Raw genomic sequence first — 25,356 nt, forward strand, 5'->3', positions numbered from 1 at the left:
AACAATCTTACTTCAGTACTGGAAGAGATAGTCCTATTAAGAATTAAATCGTACTTGTTTCAAAGTTCTCCTCCCTGCCTCCAGCGAAGGGCAAACCATGACTCTGGGAGTCTGGAGGTGAACACAAGCACAGTGGACCCCCATCTGCCCAACACACCCACCCACCCACCCTGCTTCTAGCACCTTCCCCTTCCCTGTGTTGAGAGCTCAGGAGCTGAACAAGGTTGAGAGAAAGAAGAAAAATAAAAGTTCCTTCTTGGCTAGGCAACATTATATTCCTTGGCTATAATAACCATTGCTCATGTTTGTTTATAGACACACTGGGATGGGGACAGCCCTAGCAGACCCTGCTGATGAGAAGCCCACATCCCCCTACCATACCGCATGCCCCGGATATGCACTCCATCTGGCCTCCACCTGCTGTGGCAAGACTGTGGCATCCAGTGTCATGTGCCCTCCTTGGCCAGCTCTCTGGCCTGAGTTCCCAGGAAACATCCAGTCAACCAGTGTTTAGTGAGTTCCTGCTACGTGCCAACCCTGTCCTAGGTCCCGTAGATACAGTATCAGGGATCAAAATGGGAAAAATCTTGTCTTCATATAGTCTGGGGTGTGTTAGAGTCTAGTGGAGGAGCAAAGAAACTATAATGTACTTGTTTAGAAGGAGACAAGTACTATGGAGGAAAACAAAGCAGGTAAGGGAGATTACTACAATTTTAAGTGTTAGGGTCGGGGTGGGCCTTGCTAAAATAGTGATGTTTGGGCAATGACTTGAAGAAGACCAGGAAGTGAACCATGCACACATCTGGGGAAAAGAGGTTCCAGGCAGAGGAAAGAGCTACTGCAAAGTCTTTGAGACTGGAAGGTACTTTGGGGGTCCAAGGAATAGCAAGGAGCCCAGTGTGTATAGAACAGAGCAAACCAGGGCAGCTACGACATAAAACAGTCAGGTTTACTAAGGGTTGGAGTATACATGTACAAGTAGGCACACATGTACCCAGTACACACACACACACACACACACACACACATCTGAGGCAAGGGTAGAGATGGGGAATCCAAGGGAGCTGCACTCTTGATTTTAATTTAGTTACATATAAGACCATAATTTTCATAATCTTAACAGAGACTGTGGTAGAGTTAGGATTGTGGATGCTGCGGTCAGATTGAATGCAAATCCAGATTCCTCTATTTATTAGTTTTGTGACCTTGTGACAGTAATATAACCTCCCTCCGTGTCCTTTTTCTGTAAAGTAGGGATGAAAATAGAATTGTATCCCATTGCACTGCTGTGAGATAAACAAAGCAAATGCCTGACAGCCCATAGTACCGTGTTTGTCCATGGTGATTCTAACAGGCAGCAAGGGTTAAGAGTTATCGCTTACATTTCTGTTTGGCTGGTCCATTCCTGCCAGTCAGTTCTCATTTCAAATATCACTTCTTCAGGGAGTCTTTCTCTGATAGTCATTAAGGATGTTCACAGATATCCCAATATTCCTCCTTGTAAGCTCCTTGGTATGATCAGACTTCCTCACCTCCTTCCAGGTTAGGCGTGTCACGTGACTAGCTGTGGCCAATGACATTTGAGCAGGAGTGACATATGTCAATTCCAAGCAGAAGCTTTGGTGATTCGCCACATCTCCTCTCTCTTGCTATGGTGCTCATGGGACTATATGTCACAGTCTGTGGGGCTCTGTGATGAGTCACCCTATCGTCTACACTGGACATGTAACTTGAGCAATAAATAAGTCTGTGTGTTGTTAAGCCACTATAGCTGGGAGATTGTTCACTGCTGTGAAATAATTTAGACTATCTTGACTGGTACACTTTTCTTGACCACATTAAATAGCTTTTTCACCCCTCAGTCACTCTCCAGCACATCTTCAGATTTAATTTCCATTCTAGTACTATATACTGTCCTTCCTTGAAATCATGCCATTCACAGATTGTCAGAGAGTAGGGAGTTTGGCTATGCCATTTTCAGCTGCATCCTTAGCACAATAGTGGGGCCTAAAAATTATTAGGAACTTAATTAAAATTTGTTGAATAATTAAACTTCATGGCATATAAACTCTTTTATTTATAGCATTAAGATGCATCAGCCTTATATTAAATTCTTTATATGGCATGAATCCAGATTGATTCTATAAAAAATTTAAAATAAATAATTTTCATGTTAAGTCAAAATCTTAGGATGTAGACACAATTTGGTTGTTTCATTGTGAAACTATTTTCATAAACATAAACAAGTTAAAACGGATTAATGAACATGCTTGAAATGAAGAATGCAGACATCTATAATAATAACCATTTATCTCTCATTCATAACTTAGTAAAAAAAGGCTATTGGGACTTTAACAGTGATAACTGTTCATACCTTTACATCCCATCCAAATTTCAAACCAACTGAGAAACCAATGGAGATATTCATAATCACACTGATGAAAATTAAAACATAATCTTTCTTACTTACATATGTGTCCAAACTCTTTCCTCCTGGTATTCTGTCTTCACTCTCACCCCCATCCCAAAGTTTGAACTTTTAGAGACTCATTTTAAAAAGAACATTGTTTTGTAGAGTAGATCGACTTAATGAGAATTGCTGTCTTACACCCAGTGAGCCCTGAGGGTAGAGACAGACAGTGGACCGTGGTCCACTTGTTGGTTCCTAGTCATGGAGGTGAGAGCAAGCACATAACCCAAGCACAGGAGCCAAGCACTTGTAAAAGAGAGAAACTATACACATCTCTAGATCCTACCTGTCAGAGAAACCGTTCTCCTAAAAACAAGGACTGGGGGTATGTAGGAACAGAGGCCTGAAGGGCTCCTCCCATTCTCATACTTTCTGGACAGTGGAAATGTCTTCTTTCTGTGGAAATATTGAAAGTACGAGAGGTGAGGCTGGGAGGAGATAAGTTGAGCCTATTCTACACCCAAGGCAAATCTTAAAGGCCAATAATAATTTCTTCTTTCTGAATGCCAAAGTCAAATTGACTGCTTTCTTTTGATGGCAGTGCCTGGCTCACTTCCCAAATATCCCTTCATAAAAAGATGCCCAGCAAATGACAACATTGCTCTGTTTCCCCTCTCTTTTCATAGCAATAATTAGAATTCATTTATAGACATTCAACCAACAGCTTATAATTATGATGAGAGGGACTTAGCAGTAAAAATCACTTCTCTTAACAATAGCACTTTCATTGCAAATCCCACCAAAAAATTAAAATCCTTTTATAAAATGTAAATTAAAATACTGGCTAAAATAAATTTTTAATAGAAGTTTATAATGTTCTCTTACACCTTCCCTGGATACCTTCATACAAATGCAAAGGTTTTCAATGCTACTTCAGCAGTGAATAAGCTATTTCTCATTGCTGATTCAGGCAGAGATGTAGTTCTATAGATCCAATACAGAAGTATCCTTACAGCTGACATCTGGTGCCTGAATTTGACAGAGCAAAGAGAAAAATAAACTATTTGTCATACACCAAAATGGTGGGTTTAACAACAGAAGCATCCTCCGGACAAGAGCACCTAACCGTTCTTTGATGAAAGCAATATGAAAGACAAATGTTTGCCTAAAAACATTCCACTGGGAACTCTCGACCTTCCTGGAGTTGTGACCCAGAATTTTAGAGTTCTGAGTGACCTCAGAGATTATCTAGTGGTGATTCTCAACCTAGCAGGGATAGGGAACATTCTTATTAGGAATCGCTGCATGGAATAAGGAATGGCACTGAATGGAATGTGTTATGTATATGAATAGGAACATTACAGAAGAACGGGTTAAAAAGGAATCCAAAACTCTCCTTCTTCAGAGAAGGGAAATTGCTGCTTCAAATCCCATGGCAAGCTAACCAAAGCCAGAGCTAGCTTTATTCTACAGGGATTGAGGCTGGGCTCTCTCCTTATGAGCAATTTATATGAAATACAAGGCCTCCCTTTATTGGATGTTTTGGTAATATCTGCTCTGTCCAAACTATTAAAGATATTCATTTTTCATATAAGACTGACTAAGAATAAATTTTGACAGTAGAATTATGCCAGAGCCACTTACAATCTCCAGACACATTCTTGGACTTGAGGAGGTAAATTTCTCCCAGACTTGCGCCCATTCCAATGTGATGGCAATATCTATTTGTGTCTATTGCTCCTAATTCAATAACTTCCATGGCACTTCCAGCATCTTGCCCTTTCAGAAACAGAATTTTAATTTTATCGAGAGTTCCTATCAGTTCACTTCTGAGAGGAAGACAGCAGGTTCAACAGCAAGGCTGAGACCTACAGTAATGCCTTTGCCAAGAAGAAACTCACAGCTAGTCTGTAGGGGAATCTGACATTCTAGTTTCCTGAATTTTTTTTGTTTTTACTTTTATCTACAGATTAGCTCTGTTTATGAAAAAAATGAGGCACCCAAGAAAACATCACAAGTTTTACACATGAAGTAGAAGGATGGAGTTTATAATTTGTTATGAGAAATAAGAATTATGCTCACCCTCTAGCCAAATCAAGAAGACACATTAGGCCAAGTTCAGCAGAAAATTGTAGTTATCTTTTCAAATAGAATTTTGCTGTTTAAATGACAATTAAATAAATTAAAAATAAGAGGCACCAAAAGATCTTTCGTTCATCCTCTCATAGATAGCGAGAACACTGTTGAACATCATTCTAAGCCTTCTTTTCCATCCATTCTAAAATCAATAACTTAATAACAGACCATAATTAACTTGAATATGGAAAGGATTTTTACCTGAAGTATGATGAATTTCCCACTCTATATTAGTCTTACTTTTCTTTTTCTTTTTTCTTTACTTCTCTGCAGCTTAATGACTGATACTGAAATGCCTTTTTAAGGACTGATATAAACAAATCATCCCAAATTCATAGAACCAAGGTGTTATTATAGCTGTTGGATACCTGCTCCTGTTATTTATATATCAATTAAGCATTTATGAACTAATCCCATATGTGTTAACTTATGTGATACTTTTATCATCATCCATGATTAGGAACAACAGGTATTGAATAGAGAAGGAAAACAAAACTTTGTGATAGTCCGGAATCACAAAAATGGCAAGTTGTAATGCTTCACCTCCCATTTTTGAACATCAGGCTATATGTATATCTCCCACAATGACCTTGGAATGCTAGCATTTCTGCCAAGCGAACCTTAGTAAAGACAGGAGGAGCAGCTTTTCAAATATTATGCAGTGCCCTTTAGATTTCTCTTTTGTGACCTATTCTAGGCAAATGAAACCAAGCCATATGATAATATGAAAAGCAATTGGTCACAATGGAAATTTCACTAAGAATTATCACTTACGAGTCCTTCCTTGGACAATGTAAAAAAGACACTAGGACTGGAGCCTTTATAATAGGCTCTTTTATTATACCTATAATTAGGCTCACATAATCTAAGCATCAGAATTATAATGCAAACTTTATCACAAATAACTTTAATCATTCACAATGGAGAGCTTGGGCAATGATTATACATAAAAGTTTGTATCTGAAAGGTTAGCAGCAGATATTAATAACTTCCGTGGCTGGAAAAGAAGTATAGCAGCAGGTCATAGCACAGTTAAAACCACAGATGTGCATGCACACTCGTTCAAAATGCCAGAAAAATAGCATTTAGTTTTAATAATTCACTCCAAAATATTTCCTAAGACCAAACTAACTTATCACAAACTGAGACTTGTGCACGAAAATTGTCATTCATTCCACCATGTGATAAAAGAGACTCTGATACCATGGAAAGAGTCTGGAATTCAGGCCAGGCCTCTGCTCTGCTATGTGCTAACTAGTCTTAGGCAAGTCATTTCATTTACCCTAGGTTAGCTCCTTGTGTATAAATGAGAGATAAGAACACTTATTGTATGTATATAAAATAACAGGAATTAAGAGATTGAGGCTAGTAATAGACTATCTGAGGGCAAACGTTAACTTCAGTAGGCTTTGGTTTCATCCGTGATATGGCAATAATAGCATCTAATTCATAGGAAGTTATTTTAAATGAGATAATATATTAATAGAAACCACTTAGTATCTGATATCCACCAAGTTCTTAATAACTATTACTAATTTATACTTATTGTTATATTTTTATTATCTTTATGTAACACAATGTAGCTCAATAAATGCTTGCTCCTTAATGTGACCTTTTACTCACCAGAAAAAAAGAACTATTCACATATATAAGAGCTTCCATGCATACACTGAATTAGCAAAAATAATATGGATTTTGTGCATTTGAGGATAGAAGATAATGAGATTCTGAAAGACAAGCCTATTTCTTGAAATACAAGTGAGCTAGTCATAATGCTGCATTGAACGCCCCATATTAATTTCTAAGGGAAAAATCAAGCTGATAAAAATAATTCTGATACACTGTTAAAGCAGGAACCAACCAAGGTAGGTAGAAACATCTTTTAAAACTGAGGTTTCTTCTGCATATTATTAGAAAGTAGATGCATGGATAGATCATGCTGGTTACAAGTCAAATTGTAACTTTCTCTAAAGTTAGGAATATGAAGGTAAAAGAACCCATAGCCACCTAGCTACATTTTTTTCTCTAAATAATTGCATACTTTTTAATCTGCATTCTACATGTATGTGTAATTGTATTAATCAAGTTTCTTCAGAGAAACATTACCAAAAGGACACACACATAATAATACCAATAAGACACAAACAAACACACACACACACACACACACACACACAGAGATTTATTATATAAGAAATTGGCTCATGTAATTATGGAGGCTGAGAAGTCCCATGATCTGCCATCTGCAAGCTAGAGACCCAAGAAAGCTGGTGATATAATTCCCTTTCCAGTCCAAAGGCCTGAGACCCAGGAAAGCCAATGGTGTAAGTATCAGTCCAAGAGCAGGAGAAGACTGGTGCCCCAGCTCAAATAGTCAGGTAGAGTGAGCATATTCTCTTCCTCCATCTTTTTGTTCTATTCAGGCCCTCAATGGATTGGATGATGCCCACCCACATTAGAGAGGGCAATCCACTTTACTTAGTCTACCCATTCAAATGTTAATTTTTCCAGAAACACTCTGATAAGCACACCCATGTTTAACCAAATATCTGGGCATCTTGTGGCCCAGTCAACTTGACATATAAAATTAACCATCATAGCTATGTTTTATGTCATGACCAGGTAATCAAAATGATTTTCTCCTAATAGTATAATTTGCAATTACCAACATATTACTTGCTTGAGAATTAATCAGAGATCATTAAAATGTTTTTAATTCCAAATAGACACAAAAAATTATATTAGAGAATTTAATAAACTAGTAAGCAAATAAATATTTTTTAAAACAATCTGGAGGCTAAAAATATCAGGAACACTGAACTTATGCTTGGTCTCCTACACAGATGGTATGCTAGTGAGAATTTATCAAAGTAATCAAGTTTTTGGATGGAAAATCTATAGCCACTGCTGTTAGTTTCTGCTCAAATCTCATTACAGAGCTATTGGGTGCTTGTGAGATTTATAAAATTTGTATATTTTTAAACAGAAGGCAAATGCTTCTCTGTTTCAGAGTTGCACTTGGACAGATCCTTAGCAAAAGGATCAGTCCTTAAATTAGACCTCTTATATTTATTGTGGAGATTTGTGTTTGTTTCCCATGGTCCAGTTTAATGACTGACATTTTTAAGAGAAACCATTAGTTTCCCAAACCCTGGTATTGATGTTTCATAACCATGATATATTTTACTTGATTATCTCTCTATATTTCTGTGATTCATATAAGAATTCTTAAAAATATGGATTTGGGAAAGTACAGAATTCATCATACTTACTTTTACAATAATTTATATGGGTCTAATGGGTATTAATCCTCTACTTAGAGCTTCAACCTCCATAATCTCATTCAATCCTCAAAACAACCCTGAAATACGAACATATTTCATAGAGAAGGACACAGAATTTCCAAAAGTTTAGATCACATGCTCAGGTCAATCTGACAATAAGTTGTAGATGTGTCTAATGATATGTCTATAACCTTGTTATCCTGTGATATCTCTTAAAGATTGGTCTCATAAAGATTTCCACTCTGAAATATGGTAGACTAGCTCCTCTTATAAACCCTTCTACTGATAACAATGGAAATGATGGAAGAAAAATGGAAGGATGAAAAGACATTTTAAATTACTGAGTTAACAAGAAAGTCAGGGAAACTTTGAAAGTCTATAAAAGGCCAAATCCGGAGAGACAAGAAAGCAAACGAGTTTTCACCCTGAGGATGTGGACCTAATCCTGGGCACATTGAGCTTCTATTTTGATGAATAAATATAGAGCACTAAGAACAGGAGACAAAGCCCATGACCAGTTCAAATGGGAGTTCTAAAATGGCACCTATGCATAATCAAGTATCTTAAAGGGTTATATCAGTGGACCAGAAATAAATGAGACTCTTACAAAAAGACAAAAAATGACCAAAAAAAAAAAAATCCACTTGGAATCTTGGCACTGGGTAGGGTAAAAATTACCTTTGAGAATTCATAATAATGAGCCAACCATACCTTCAGGATAATCCCAAAAACTTTAAAATAGGATTTATATTAAATTTATCCTGGATTATTGGTAGCTTCAGGCTGTTAGCAGAAGAAAAATCTTCTGGATGAACATATCTGCAAGAATGCCTCATACAATGAATGTAGAGTTCTATCAAATAGGAACTCAAAGTCAGAAATCTCAGAACTCACAAGGAAAGGGGGCACTGAAAGAAAGAGGCTGCACAAATAAGATTCCAGACATTGAAAATATGAGGCTCATAATACAAAAATAAGTATGTTACATATATTTAAAGCAGTAAGAGAGAAGAATAGCATATAAGCAAGGAAAAAAAGTTTATAATATAACTAAGTTGATTTGTTAGAGAAAACTTTTAGAAATACCACAGGAATACTAGTGAGGAAGAAAAATATAGTAGAAGGAGTGGCCCTCCCCAAATATCAAGAATTATAATAAAACTATAGAAAATAAACATTTATTATCAGTGTAAGATTAATCAAATAGACCAATGGAAAAGAACAGAAAATTTCTACTAGGAAATGCAATACTAGAAACAGAGCTAGTATTGCAAATATTAATAATTGGGATAAGGGAGAACTATTCAATAATTGTTTTTGAAACAACTGGTTATATACAGAAAAAACTTAATTGGATCCTTATATTAAGTACAAAATAAAAATAAATTCTAAGTGGATTAAATAATTAAATGTCAAAGGTAAAACTATAAACCTTCTTTGAAGACTATAAAGAAGTTTATCTTAAAGAACTTAGGATGATGATTTTCTCAAGCAAAACACAGACTGAACAAACCATAAAGGAAAAGATTTAAAAAATTAACTACATTAAAATTAATAACTGTTGTTCCTCTAGTGATAGGAAGAAAATGAAATGATGGGGCCACAAACTTGAAGAAAATACCATATCATACTCAACTGCTTTACTGTACTTCACCACTGTCTTCAGTTCCTGGATCTTTTGCTGATATTTCCTTTCTAAGAAGGAGACTTCCTTCCTGATAAATAATCAATTTTTACATTTTAATTGTCCCCAATGCACTCTGAGAATTAGATTAAAAATTCTCCAATTTGTGGATCAACTGTCAATATTATATTATTAGAAGACCAAAAAAAAAAATGTATTACTCTAGTGTAAAGAATGACAAAGAAACCTATTGCCAAGACTCAAACTTATGTGTTTTATAAAAGGGATAGGGAGGTTGAAAATATAGTGAAAAACAAACCAGAAAGAAGAAAAGAAGCAAAGAAAGAAGGAAGGAGGTGAGGGCGAACAGAGGTAAAAGGAAGGGAACTAAGCAGAATTCTGGGAACAAAAGACAAAGCCTAGGAGCATCTCAGATGGTGAATTATACAATAACATGACTCCTCTGCATAACACAGGTATCTCAAATGGCTATACCCATAGAACAGCAGTTTCTTTGACTGTCAATTTGGCCATTCAGCAGTGACAGCAGCTAGATCATCTCTGGTAAAAGAGAGCCCTACTGCTGGATCCATGAACTGCCTCTACCTCAACACCATATTCTCTCTGTACTTGCTCCTACTGTGGGAGCACAGGTGGCCAAGGAGAAAGGCTGGTTGATAGTCTCATGATGAATCACTTAGTCCAACTGCTGTTGATAGTTTCCTCTTTGGGAGTCGTTCTGTGGTGTGAAGATATACTTTACTCCTATGCCCATTGTTCCTAGTAGATTCCTGAAGCAGAGGCTAGTTCCAGTTTGCAGTTTCTCCACACAAGTAGAGCCAACCACGTCACGTCCTTTCAGAAATAATGCAATCAGCTGGGACCCCTCTTCATAGGACTAAATCCTAGCTCCTCAGGGTCTTACCTCTGAGTTTCTAAGGCACTTACAACAGCCAATCAGGGCTTCTCCACGGGGTTCCAGTCCCACCTTCACGAGTTCTTCATTCAAGCCTCTAGGTGTTAATTATCTCAATGTCTTTCCTTTTACCCCTATCCTTGGAATGACAAATGCTTCCTGCAGTTGCTACTTTTATGATATGTCAGTGTCCCTTTTGCCTTTCCAGTTCTCTAATAGCAGGTTAACAATTCTCTATATTAACGTATCTGTTAAAGTACTTTGCATGGTTTCTTACCCATGAATGACCCCTGACATATACAATGATCAAAGCCCCTTATGATACAAAGCAGGGGAGTAATAGAGCCCTGAGGACGATGGTGTCAGTGTATTGCTATCCTTGCTATGTAAAGATGAACTTAGGTTATTCTTCCTATTGATGGCAATTTGGAAGAAAGCATTCACCAAATCAATAGCCACATACTACATACCAGAGGCAGTGCTAATCTGCTTCAGTAAGGATACCATATTCAGCATGGTAGCCTCAATTAGGGCTACCATCTGGTAAGTCCATTATCTGCTGTCATGATCCATTTGTTTTTTGCAGAGTTCAGGTAAGGGAATTAAATAGAGCACACCACTGCTATATCCTTCACGTTTTTGATAATGGTACTAACCTCTGCAATTCATTCCAAAGACAGTATTACTTCTGATTTACTATGATAGCTGGATAGCAGGTGTGGGACTGTTTTAAGGACTTCCACAATGCTTTCTACCATAATGGCTTTTACATTATGGGTTAAGAAAACAATGTAAGGGTTCTTCCAGCTTCTAGGCATAGTATATCTATCTTAATTATACTCTCCTGGACTGGGGAAATAATACAGAATGAATTCTCAAACCCAGTGGATCCAGATAATGCCATTTATCATGTGGCTTCCATCAGCCCTCACAATAATCAGAAGACCATGATAACATTTCAGGTCTCATGGTATCAGTTTCAGCACAGACTTCAAATTTAACCATCCTTTAGAAGCCTGGTATCTTCTTTCCTCAGGAATGAGTTACTGTACGGGGAATATTTAGAAACATATTTTTCTACGTATACTTTTGATGGCATTTCAAAGTCCTTTATAAGGAAATCTAGTTTCCCCTTCAATCAATGGACAGTAAGTTTGTGAACTTATGATATATATTTGGAAACAGAATGAAGAGCCACAATTGTCCATAGTGCTAGTGTCCATAGTGTTTGTTAAGCAGCCTTCTGCTTAACACTTTCAGGATTCTTACTGTTATTATAAAAGTTGAGAAATTTTCTAGTCACTAGCCATATGTCTCTCCTAAGTATACCACCAAGATCTATTATTCATTAGCATAGATTTCCATAGGATGGACACCATGACTGTCACTCTGCCTTTGCTGTCCATTATGGTAAGTACATATAATTTGCATTTGATGGTTAAGGGCTGATGCTTGGACTATTCTGTTTTAGAACATTATCACTCCCACTGATATTAGGTAGCTCAGGTCATAGCACCACGTCCAATGAGCACACCAAGTCTGCAGAAGAAAACTATCACTAAGTTTCCCAAAGATTCTGTTGCTTTCCTTATGAGTATATTCGTTTTTTGGTTTTTTTTTTTTTTTTTTTTTTTGAGACAGAGTCTCATTCTGTTGCCCATGCTAGAGTGAGTGCCATGGTGTCAGCCTAGCTCACAGCAACCTCAATCTCCTGGGCTCAAGCTACTGCCTCAGCCTCCCAAGTAGCTGGGACTACAGGCATGCGCCACCATGCCCGGCTAATTTTTTGTATATATATATATTAGTTGGTCAATTCATTTCTTTCTATTTTTAGTAGAGACAGGGTCTTGCTCAGGGTGGTTTCGAACTCGTGACGTCGAGCAATCTACCTGCCTGGGCCTCCCAGAGTGCTAGGATTATAGGCGTGTGCCACCACGCCTGGCCGTTACAAGTATATTCTTTATTGCCTAAGTGAAAGAAGTGTCCCCTGCCCCACCCCCAGAATACATAGTCACGTGATAGATTCTCAGACATTTATAGTAATGCAGACAAACATTCTCTCTTCTCTGAGTTTTCTGATTTCTTTCTTCATTCCACACCAAGGATGTTCTGGCATGTCAACCCTGTTGCTTGTTACTGTTGTTGCTTACATGATTCAAGGAATCAAAACAACAAATTACTATAACCAGTACCAGGTATGCTTGCCAGAGCATATATTCTTTCTCCCACCCCCGCAAGTTTAACACCCAGATAGCCACAGCTTTTCAACACGGCTGCTTTGCTCAGTGCACAGGATGTTTGCCATATGAAACCACTGCAACTTAAGCAATCCACCAGGTAAAAATGGGTCAGCATGTATTTGCCATCTCCTGTCTTTCACTGGTCAAAGTTCACTCCATGGTGAATTAACTACCTCTCGTTTCTGGATTATGTTATTTGCTCCTCCGAACAGCCACTGGGAAGGGAAGCCAGAGTTTCAGTGGGTCCAGTTGGCCCACTGGGATCTACTCCTTCCAAGTCCCTACTCCCTCCTAAAACATATTAGCTATACACATAATTTTGGTTATCTACCTAGACAAGGGGAGTAGTGATGGATAGTGGGAACAAACATCATCTGCCAGGTAATGCTTTATGTAAAAACATCTTGGTTTCCAGACACTGTGAGGCCATTTTCCTCTAGAAAAGGAAAAGGTCAGAGAGATTCAGGGGAATGGGGTGATTCAAGATTCTTAGGTTCATCCACTTGAATGTCTATATCCCTGGCTTCAGTGTCCTACTTGTTCTTTATTAGGGTCTTGACTTTGACATGGGAGATTTGACAAGAGGTTTATTTTGTTTGCTTAGCAGTTGTCTACCATATTTACAATCATATCCTAAGCCTGCTGATTTTTTTGTTTTGTTTTGGTTTGCTTTTTATTTTTTAGTTAGTCTTCTTTTAGGTTGCCATAGGAGTCCCCTGGCATTCATAGCATACTTATGTAAATGATTATGTGACCTGAATGTATCACTTTTTTTGCAAGACCCCCAAATCCACCAAAAGTAGCCAACCCATGCTACAGTTCCTATGTTATTGTTTTGCCTTCCCATCAAGTGCAATAGGCAGTTCGTTTCCAATGGTTTGCCTTCATCTGCACCTCAACCTAATTTACCACCAATGAAACTTTAGTTAATTGTAAGGCTAACACTGGACAGAGATTATTACTATTCCCTACAGCAACAGCAATCAGGCCCCTCTTGTTCTCTGCTAGGTAGGCAATTCAGCATCCTAAGGGTGTGCTTTCTAGGCCCTCTCTTGATATCAGGGTTTTAAGGGAATCTCTAGCCTAGGCTTCCTAGAAAAGAGCACCTGAGCTGAAGTTTACCTGCTTAATGTTTTATTGGAATTGAGAGATATAATCCCAGGGAAGCAAGAGTGAGAAAATGAGGCACAGAGAAAGGAGATCATTATAAGGTAGTGAGTGCATTACCCAGCCGGCCAAAGCCTTATAAAAACACTATTGGTTTACTTAATCATGCAGCATGTTTGCTAGATGGAACTACTACATCTCTAGTCCATAAAGGGGAAACAGGCCGGCAGTTTATCTGCCAGCTCCTTTTCATCTTTTGTCTAACTCGTTCTCATATATGGGTTGCATTAGCCCCTCTCGGCAGGTACTGGGAAGAAAGCCAGACCTTTGGTGGGTCCAGTAGGGTTGAACCTGCATATTGGGGTGGCTGCAGCTCCAGGCATGAAAGACGTAATAGAACTTTTGCCATAGCCTCACCCTCATTCTGGTCAGGAATCAGGGCAATGGTTAAGGGCTTGGAAACACAAAAATTGGTCCAGTTTAGTATAATATTAAGGACATTTATTATCGCATATAAATGGAAGTCCAAAAGTAGTTCAGATTTTTAAGACTGCTTGACTTAGCATTCATCAGGGACCCAGATTCTTTTTTTTCTCCATATGTTAGGTTATTAAATATGAAATATCTGATTTCCTTAAGTACTAAATTTGACAGTTGATATCTCTGATATTACACTTTGATACTTCTTGTTTTATTTGTATTGTGAAGGTACATCCTCAGTCTTTCAAACACACATGTCATAGCTTGTGATTATCTTTCAAAAAAATTTTAGAGCAATTTTTGTGAAACTATGGATAAGTCAAAACTTTGTGTTATTTTCTAATATGAGTTCCATTGTGGAACCAATACAGTGCAGGCAGCTCAAAATATCAAGAAGTGTTTGGGAAGGATGTGGCTAATGAATGCACAGTATGTCGATGGTTTGAGAAGTTCCATTCTGGTGATTTTAGTCTCAAAAATGAGTCACATGGGCAACCTGAGACCAAGATGGATAATGACGAGCTGAAAGTTGTAGTGAAAGCGAATCCATCTCAACCTAAGCATGAATCAACAGCAAGGTTTGATGTTACCATCCCAACAATATTGGACCATTTGAAACAAATCAGCAAGGTAAAGAAGCTGGATAGATGGGTTCTGCATGAATTAAACAAACGTCAGCAGAGAAATCATCTGGAAGCTTGCCTTTCTTTGCTGTCACGACATAAAAGCAAACCATTTCTACACCATAGTGTTAGATGCGGTGAAAACTGGATTCTTTTTGACAATTGCAAGCATTCTGCACAATGGTTGGATAAAGATGAAGTGTTGCAACACAGTCCAAAACTGAATATTCATCATAAAAAGCTAACGTCGTCTGTTTGGTGGTCCAGCGCTAGTATTATCCACTACAACTTCATGAAACCTGGTCAATCGATTACAGTGGATGTCTACTGCAACCAGTTGGATGAAATGATGAGGATACTTGTGATTAAGCAGCCGACATTGGTCAATAGAGACAGGCCAATCTTCTTGCAAGACAATCCTCAACCACATGTCACACAAACAACACTGCTTAAACCATAGCAGCTGGACTTGGAAACTCTCTGTCATCCACCATATTCACCAGACCTTGTACCAACTATCTACCACTACTTCCAGGCTTTGGACCACTTCTTACAAGGAAGAATATTCAATTCTCAACAAGCTGTGGAAAACAGCTTTTGAGATTTCATTGCTGCTCGCTCTCCAGGCTTTTTGCTGCCGGCATAAACAAACTATCGCTAAGATGGAAAAACTGTGTCCATAGCTTAGGCGCCTACTTTAATTGTACTGTTTCTTGTTTGAGATATAATAAACTACAATTTTGATTCTAACTTGGGCATTTCATATTTAATGACCTAATACAATGCCCTCCATCAACTCAAGCTTAATTCTCCACATAGTAGGGCGGTAGCTGCCACCATTGGCTGGAGGAAAAATACTTCCTGTCTGCATCAAGCAAGAGAGAGAAAAACTCTTCCCCACTCTTCAAACTTCAGAAGATAAGGAAAGGATATATTCTATTAATGGAGAAATATCTCCCATTCAGAATGATGCAGAAGAATTATATACATAAAGACTTGCAACACTTAGACTAATTTCATAAAGCTAAACTGCTACTCTTATATTTTTTAACCTTGCCCCAAGGAGTCAGAAGAAACAAGTGTGTTGTGCAGAAAAACAGAATTCACAGCTTTTTGACCTTGTCATTCTCTTGTATAGCTGGCAAGTCTGTGTGCTTCTAGGCCTCCAGAAGTGCAACATCACAAGCTATTTCATGAATCCCACTCACATTCTAAAATAATTCACCAACTTCCTTCTCACAGAAATAGCTAACACCTTCACTTGGAAATTCTAAACACTCTGTGTTTTTTATAAAAAAACTAACAAAAGTATTTAGATATGAAAAACATGACTAACATTAACCTTTATATTTTTAAAAAAAAAAATGAGTTTTGTCTCTAAAATGAATTCTAGAGGAGAAATAAGAGGAGTTTTCAAGTGACATTGATAATATAGAATCGAACTCTCAAGATTCCTGGATTCTACCCCCAAATTGTTAAATCAGCCTCATGAACTTTGGTAAATCACATCACCTTTCTAAGTCTCAGTTTTTTCATCTATTTGCTGGCTGAATAAGATGATCAGGAAAATTTCAATTCTAACAAAACAAAATATTGCCTCATTAAAAATGTTGAAGATCTGAAATCTGAAAAACTTAAAGTTCAGGCCTATTTAGATTTTTTTATTGTTATTATTTCAAAATATTAAGGAAATACAAATGGTTTAGGTTACATGGATCATTTTTGTAATGCTTAAGTTCTGGCTATAAGTGTGCTTGTTACCCAAATAATGCTCATAGTATCCATTAGGTTGGTTTATTCCCCTCCCGTCCTCCTCCCTCTGTTTAGATGTTACACTGGATTCTTCAAGAGTCAACACTGATGCCAAGAAAGAGAGAATCTGACACTAAAAATAAGATATTCTGTTGCATTTTATTTGTCTAATACATATCAGGAATGAGGGATGAAATTAACTATAATTTCAAACTTCTCCTCCAAGAGAGAAAAAAGGTATTTCGCTGGTAAAAATAAATTCTGAATACTTACAGCCTGCTTTGCACACTAATAAAAAAATCAAATGAAAAAAAAAAAGCAATTTGATTAAATTATGTGTGCCTTTTCCTATGCCAATGGAGCTTAACTAAGCAAACAGAAGCAGTGAAGTAAATCAATGTTGGTTTATTAAAGATCAGAATTCAATATCTCAATGGTTGAGGGGCTTATGCACCAGAGTGCTCACTGTTTAGCTTTTCTTTGCAAAGAGAGTAAACATGGCAGGTACCTAGGAGAAACTTGTTTAAAGAATGACACTGACAAGTCAGGTTTCTCAAGGAGGAGGAGCTTTTGTAGCTCTCAGCCATATTTTTTAAACAGAATAGAAATTTTATCCTACTGTTTCCCATTTCAACCTTTCTTCAAAAATATTTATTTAGCATTTCAAAAAAAATTATTGTTTCTTAAACATTTGTATTTTTCACCAGTGAAAGCATCTCTACCTCCCAATTAAGAAGTGAAAACTAAAATGCCTTCACCTGTTCTCATATGGCTTATCAAATATTTGGTGAAGAAATCAGAGATTAATTTCTCATTCAGATCCATCCTACAATGAAGTCATAAATAATAATAAATTTGTAACATCACATTACTCTCCATGGCAACAGGCTTACTGCGCAAACAGAGGATTATGACTTCACAAGAGAATCAAACAGAGGGAGAGAGAGTGGGTTGCAAGGAAGAAAGCTCATTTTCAAACTCATATAATTTACAGTAATTGCACTGGGAATACAGGCAAAGCCTAGCAAAGCAAATTGCTTTTCATAGAAATATTTTGGTTTTTTTTCAAGTTTGTTCCACAGTGAAAATCTTTCTCTAACTTGTCTGGAATATGTGACATAAGGCAATTTTAATACATAGCCAATGGGAGACAAGAAATCTGGGGTATAAAGATTTGAACTGGGACTGATAGCATCATAAGAGAAACACTATGCATCCAAAACAGCACTATGCAGAACTGAGGTAAAACAAAACGCACAATTGCTGCTGGCGTGTTTACTATCCATGCCTCTACATTTGTAATGGGATCAGCCTCTTCATCTTTCCTTTTCCATTTTACGTTCTCTCAAATACAATCTATAAAAATTATAGTTCCCTTCTTGGATTCACTTCCAAATCTGGAGAAGCTGCAATACACTTATACCTAAATAACATCCTTGGGGATTATTCATATGCAAATTATTTAAAAACATTTCTTCAACTATTCTTTTCTCCAACTGGTATTTATTCCTGTAATCTCCTTTCCTTTTTAAAAGACAAATCCTGTTCACAGTAAGCCTAGAGCTTTTACAGAACTCTATACCTAGGCAATAGTGCCAAGGTTTTTCTAAGATAAGAAATTAAAAGCCACAACTCTAACAAACTAGGGACTTCGGGTTACACATTGTTTATTGTTGTTGTTGACGTTTGTGTTATACTTTGTACAATTTGGTTTGTTTTTCTAGTAAGGTAAGAATATCTTTAAGAAAACAATAAGAAAAACAAACCAAATGAACTAAAATTATCCATCAGTGATACTCAGAAAAAGGAAGGGTAAAAATAATAATTTAACCAGAGACCAAAAGATTGAAAACTCCTGTGAGACTTCGAATATTTATATTGACATAGGGTCTGAATGAAGTGTTCTAAAAGGCAGACTATTGTGAAAGAGCCAAGACTTTTTGTGAGCCAGTATTTTCATGGAATGTCCCACTAAATTCCCATCTGCCTGTGCAGAAGGCCAAAGATGACATATAACTTATGATTAAGGATAACTGAGTGTGAAAACTACTTTTGAGTTGGCAAGCAACAGACCTCATTACCCACAACTGGTTCAATTAAATATTTGAGGCAAGAAAAATGATCTGACCAAATCCTCAGAAAACATTATACCAGGTTGAATGACTTGAGCCTTTTACATGTTTGAAGTCAAACAGAACACCAAGTTCCTGAAGCCCTTTTAATTAGATGGACATTGACTAGTAACGTGGTATGTATGTTGTATTTTCTTTCCAACATCCATTTGATATTACACTTTCAGAAGAGATGCATGTCATCTAATATTTTCTTTCCACCTTCTCATCTGCCTGTGAGATACACCCAAATGGACAAATACAGAACTGACAATCAATTTGGTGCCAATTTCATGATAGTCTCTTGAGTCAAGATCAAAGTAGGGACGTGGATTTTGCAGAGTTTTAATAAATATCAGAACCAGGGAAACTATAATTCTTTCCAAAGCTTCTTTAGGTAAAGATAAGGCTCCAAAGGTCTGGTTCCTTTCCTTTTATCCACATTTGTCCTTACCAGTGTGGATAAGAATGATTGCTTAGGAAAAAAACAATTCAAATTAGGACCTGAATTAGAAATATATTTATAAATTAAAATATATATATATATTTATAAAGAAACAGCAATTTACACTGCAAGAAACTTGAGCAACTATAGGTAGATACTTAAACTATACTATAGTACTAGTCCTTTTTAGTCAATCCTTTGAATGATAAATTCCACTAACTTAACGCCATTATTAATACTGGAAATAATACTAATTGAAAAAATAATTATAACAACTACTTTTGTTGAGCACTTAGCTATCATAACAATTTCTGTGCTATGTACTTTTTTATGTCTTATTGCATATAATCCTTGTTCCAGTCTTAAAGAGTTGGTATTAAGGTTCCATTTCATAGATGGAGACATTGGTGCATAAATAGATTAATAATCTCCTCAAATTCACAGAATGAACTAGTGATGGGATCAGGATGATTAAATAGTCTGTTATACTTTCTTTACTTTTCAGTGACATTTGCCTATAAAGTTTCTGCAACATGGTGTCAAATCAGAAGACAATTAAATATGAAAGACAGCAACTCTGCCAGATGGGCCTTAAAAAGATCTGAAACTCTGCAGCTGAGATATAAATACACACACACACACACACACATATGTATACACATGTGACATATCATATCAATATCACGTGTGTTCATGTGAATACATATGTATGTATACACACACACACACACATCCTCCAGCCAATAAATACTGCCCACTGGGGCAAAGAGTTACAACTACCTTTCCCCAAATTCCATCTTTCCCATTGCTCAAGAGTCCTTCCTGTGACTTTTTTTTATGTCATTCTGTGACTTTTCTTATTCCATTCTGCCTTTACCATTGCTGAGAGAAGGGAGAAAGAAGATGAACAAAAGAGCCAGAGTTGAGAGTCCGCTGCTCTTCAGACTCTCACAGTGAAAATCCTTGGAAAGCCCTTGAAATATTTAGATACCTCAATGGCTCTTTAAAAAAAAAAAAAAAAACTCCATAAAAAAACAGATCAATATGTGAAATTTGAGTGTAGCTTTAAGGTCAATGAAATGATTCCAAGTCTTTGTATTTGATACAGCAAAATTAAATTTTTTTGAAAACTGGTCAAGTTTTATTTGATAGCTTTTAAAACTATTTTTGTTCATTCAAATAATGCCTCCAAAGGAAATTACATTTAAAGTTATGACTTAAGTGTTAATTTTTGTCATAGCAAGCGTATTAATCTGCGTTAGACCAGATTTATGACATAGTGTGTTATTTTATGTGCTATATGTGCAATTTGTTGTTTATAAAGGCCACTTGAGTAATCGATGCATAAGGTATATTTATGCTCCTTTTATGGAACTTGAAACATCACTTTCCTATTTGAAATTATTACTTAGAGGCTGGGCGAGGTGGCTCATGCCTGTAATCCTAGCACTCTGGGAGGCCGAGGCAGGTGGATTGCTCGAGGTCAGGAGTTCAAAACCAGCCTGAGCAAGAGCGAGACCTTGTCTCTACTATAAATAGAAAGAAATTAATTGGCCAACTAATATATATAGAAAAAATTAGCCAGGCATGGTGGCACATGCCTGTAGTCCCAGCTACTTGGGAGGCTGAGGCAGCAGGATTGCTTGAGTCCAGGAGTTTGAGGTTGCTGTGAGCTAGGCTGACGCCATGGCACTCACTCTAGCTTGGGCAACAAAGAGAGACTCTGTCTCAAAAAAACCCACAAAAAAACAAACAGAAATTATTACTTAGAGTTATACTGGGAGTATTTTCATTTATAATGTTTTTCTGGTGACACCTATGAGTAATTAGATGTGGTGACTTTGGTCAGAGATATAAGCCCAGTTATTATGCTACTCTATGCCAGCTCGTTGGTCATTGCTAATAGAGGATCCAGCTTAAGACAATGTTGCTCAGAATTTTCCTGATCAAATATTATAAATGCCCTGGGTTGCAAAAAGCAGTAATCTTAGGTGAGGGTTAAAGGTGAGGGTAAGCCAGTGGAGACCAAGCCCATATCTGCTTTGCACATGAACAAAAGCTTTGTCGTTAATAACAAAATAACACGGAAGTTGGTCGGGGTTAGGAGACCAGTGTGGATCAAGACAAATGAATACTCGTCTACTGGGAAAGCTCCAACAAATATTGGTCTCACAGAGTACTCAGTTTTCAGGTTGTTAGTGATTTTTTATTTCTTTTCATCAGTATCATATTGCATCTCAGGATAGAGGAAATACTGGAATCAAAAAGTCTGCTTTTTCTAAGACATCCGAAGGAGTAGAGACAAAAACTATGGAAGACTAGTTTTAAGGATCATTTTCAGTCTGGCTCTGCCCATCTGTATTTAGCACATAAGTTCCAGAAAAGGAGCATAAATATACCTTATGCACTGATTATTCAAGTAGTCTTTATGAACTATAAATTATGCATTTAACACATAAAATAACTATGTCATATGCTATCCTCAACACAGCATCAGCATATCTTTCCATCTGCAACTTCACCAGAATAACATAATAATGCTACTATTAATACTCTGTACAAGACACTGTGCTAAGTTTGCAACAAATATATTTTCGCTTTTAATTCCTATAGAAACCTTATGATTGGGTATGATTATCTTCATCTTACAGATGATAAAATAGAGTCTGGGAGGCAATAATTAGCTTGCAAAAATCTTGGCAGAGCCAGTTGTCCTCAATATTGCTCTGCTTCTACGGCAACCCCTAGCCTTTGCATCTAGCAGGCTTCTTCCTGTGTCTTTGCTATAATCCTCTGCGGATGAGGAGAAGGTGTGATGAGGAGCCTTAAAGAGGATGAGGAGCCTTAAAGAGGCTCATTTTAAAAGTATGAGGACAATACACTTGACTGGGCTGAAATGGTTAAATCACCAAATCCCAAACTGCTACCTTCAGATAGATGGCAGTGATTCATGAACTAACAATAGGGTACTCTCCGCTAAAACCAAAATAGGAAGTTTTACTCTTTCCAAAGAAATCCTGGGAGATTTTTATAGCCCTCCTACTATCTTATGTTAGGAGAGCATGCAAGAGAGCAAGAGCAAGAGCACGAGAGAGATCACGAATGCCTGGGTACCTAGGAATCATAGCATGTTTTGCAGTCTGTACATTAGAGGATAATGAGCCTATTTGTGTCCAGCTTTTCCCAAGGCTGTGCAGTAATACAGAGGAACAAGAATAGCAGAAGCTATAGAATTAATGACCAAAAAAATTGTAAACATACAGCAGTATGGATTTATTATTGCAAATTGTTCCATATTCATACAAATATAATGCAATCAATAGAAATAATATTATTAAAGAAGAGTTTTGACATGGGAAAAGGCTATGCAAAAGACTGCAAGCTACAAAATAAAATTATTTTAATTTTGAATCCAAACACAAAATACACATGCACAGAAACGGAAGTGTATACACCAATGTGTTAAAGGACTTTTCCTGAAGCAGGAAGAGTTTTTCTATTTGATCATTGGAATTTTCTTTATTTTCCAGTGCTTAAACATGAACATTTAATTTTTTAAAAAAAAATGTATTAAATGAAATAGTCACCTAAAAACATAGATCGGTAGGTTATAAAAATTCAGTACTTAGTATCAACACTTGAATAAAAACAAACAGATGCAGGGAACAGACAAAAATTAGCAAATACATTAAGAAAAGCATAAAGAAAGAAGATAAGACCTAAACACATCAAAGAGAGACACATTTCTCTTAACATAGTCTAGCTAAATATTTCACCAATTCCCTTAAGAGGAGGGATGAACTAAATAACCAAAGCACAGATTCTGACATCAGAAAGACCAGAAGACTCTAGTACATGTCTCCCAACAAAGACAGCCCAAACAATGCGTGAACAACTACACTTTGATGCAAATAACTAGAGTACCCGAGGAGCACATCAAAGGAGTAACAGAAACCCTAGTGAGCACAGAAACATCAGGGCAGCCAGCTAGAGACCAGAAGGAAACACCTTGCCTCTTCCAGCCCATCCCCCAGGCAGGATCTGCTGCGAGCCCAAAGGAATTTCTCCCTCGTGGGGAAAACATAAGCAAGAGGATCTCAAAGCACCCATGAACACCTTGGACACCTACAGTCCTCACCACTGGCGATGCCTGCAGTCCTCACAGGTGCTGAGCCCAGCTGAGGGAGCTGCATGGACTCCATATGGCTGCACTCCTCCCAAAGAAGAAGCGACGCTATGCTCTGGCCCCTGCGGCCTGCTCAGTACTTCACTGTATCTTCGTGGAGGTGGATCTACTGCTGGAGTGTGTCTTGTTCCAGAGGCAAATGGCCACAGCACCTTTTCATCTCTGAGGCTATACTGCCGCCAAACCACCCCCACCCAGTGACCCAACATCTCCAAGCCAAGCTATGATCACCAATGATCAGGCCATGGGGCCACACAGCCATGGGGTCCACCTACCCTTCCCTATCACAGCAGGACGCTCCCTCCTCAGGCAGGAGCCTAAGCTGCACACTCCCTCCTAGGGAAATGGTGCCTTGGGGGAGCAGCTCCATCTCCGCCTTCCAGTTGATGCTGCACCCCTAGGGACCTGAGCTACAGCTGGGCACTGCCTCCCAAGGAAACTAACTCTCCTAGTTGCTGCTGAGCACTGCCCCTTGAGACCCAAGCACATTCCCTCCTGGAAAAATGGTGCCTTGGCCGAGTTGCTCCATTTACCCTTCCTAGTTGCTGCTGAGCCCTGCCCCTAAAGGTCTGAGCTGAAGCTGTGCACTGCCTCCCACTGAAACAGGGCCTTTGCAGGACAGCTCCCAAAGCCCTGCCAGTCATTCTAATGTCCTGCTTCACTAGATCCAAGCTGAAGCTGCACATTGCATCCTAAGAAGATGGTGCTTTGGTGGAACAGCTCCTATACCCCTCCTGTTCACTATTGCAACCTGCCCTGCTGTGTCTGCACTGAAGCAACACCTGGCATCCTGGGGAGACAAAGGCCTTGGCTTCCTGGAGCAGTCACATCCCCTGTGCATGAGCTGAAGTGGTACCCTACATGCTGGAAAAACAGTATGTCGCCTTCCCAAAGCAGTCGTGCCTTCCTGGTGACTAAGTTGAAACAGTGCCTTGCTTCCCGGGAAACAGGGCTTTGGATGTCCAGAATGGTCACACACTCCAGTACCTAAGCTGAAGAGGTACCTTGCATCCCAGGGAAACAGTGTCTGGGTCAGCCAGAGCAGCCACACCTCCAGAGCCTGAGCTGAGTGGTGCATTAGCCCCTGGGGAATCAGTGCAGATGTACATCCCAGGGCTGAGCTGACATAGTACCTCATGTCCCAGGGAAATAGAGCAGTGGCTGAGCTGAGATAGCCCACCCTATGGGCCAAACAACTCTAGTATCCTGTTTCCCTGGAGCTGGACTAGCCCCCTAAAGTCTGGTTTGCAGAGATACACCTCTCATCAGGGAGTAGAGTCATTGCTGTGCTGCTCCCAGCCCCCCAGGGCCCAAATGACAGCTATACTCTGCCATTCGATGGTACTTGCTGCTAGTGCACTAGTCTCACAGAGTCTGAAACACTACCAAATCCCATCATCCCAGGGTTTAGAGTCACCACTACATGGCGCCGACCCCATGAGACCTGAGTTGCCACTGAACCACATTGCTCTGGTTCACAAATTGCAAACATACCTTGATTCCTGGGCAGAAACTTCAAAAGCACCCCTTATTCCTGAGAGCCAAGCCAGTGCTGTGACCTGCTCCCAGGGTCAGAATCCCAGCTACAACTCAGCCCCTTGAGCTCAAGATGCAAGGGGGTGCTACAGAGTCACGGATCCTGGCTCTGTGGGCAATCTACATAGATCCTTGCCACAGACAGTGAATCTATATCCCAACACCCAGATGCAACAATAGGTTCACAAGACCCCAAGCCTAGGATCCTGGTTCAAAAGACACTTTGAGCACCTGTGTCTGGAACACAGTGCCACTGCAGCTGCATGGAGGTTCTGTAAGACCCAATACCAAGAGGGATCCCCTCAGCTAAGTCTCATCATTGTGGGGAAAATAAGAAAAGGAGGTCCCCTAAAGCCCTTGCCAAGGACATCAACAACCTACACCACCACTGTTGCTGCTACAGATTTCTACAGCCTAGGTCACTGAGGCACCCAGTGTTTGCTGAAGTTGACAGAAGATGAAAAAGCTCCATGGAGACCATGTTAGTACATCTACTCAGAATCAAA

This window comes from Microcebus murinus, chromosome 12 (assembly GCF_040939455.1).
Source record: "Microcebus murinus isolate Inina chromosome 12, M.murinus_Inina_mat1.0, whole genome shotgun sequence".
Taxonomy (NCBI): domain Eukaryota; kingdom Metazoa; phylum Chordata; class Mammalia; order Primates; family Cheirogaleidae; genus Microcebus; species Microcebus murinus.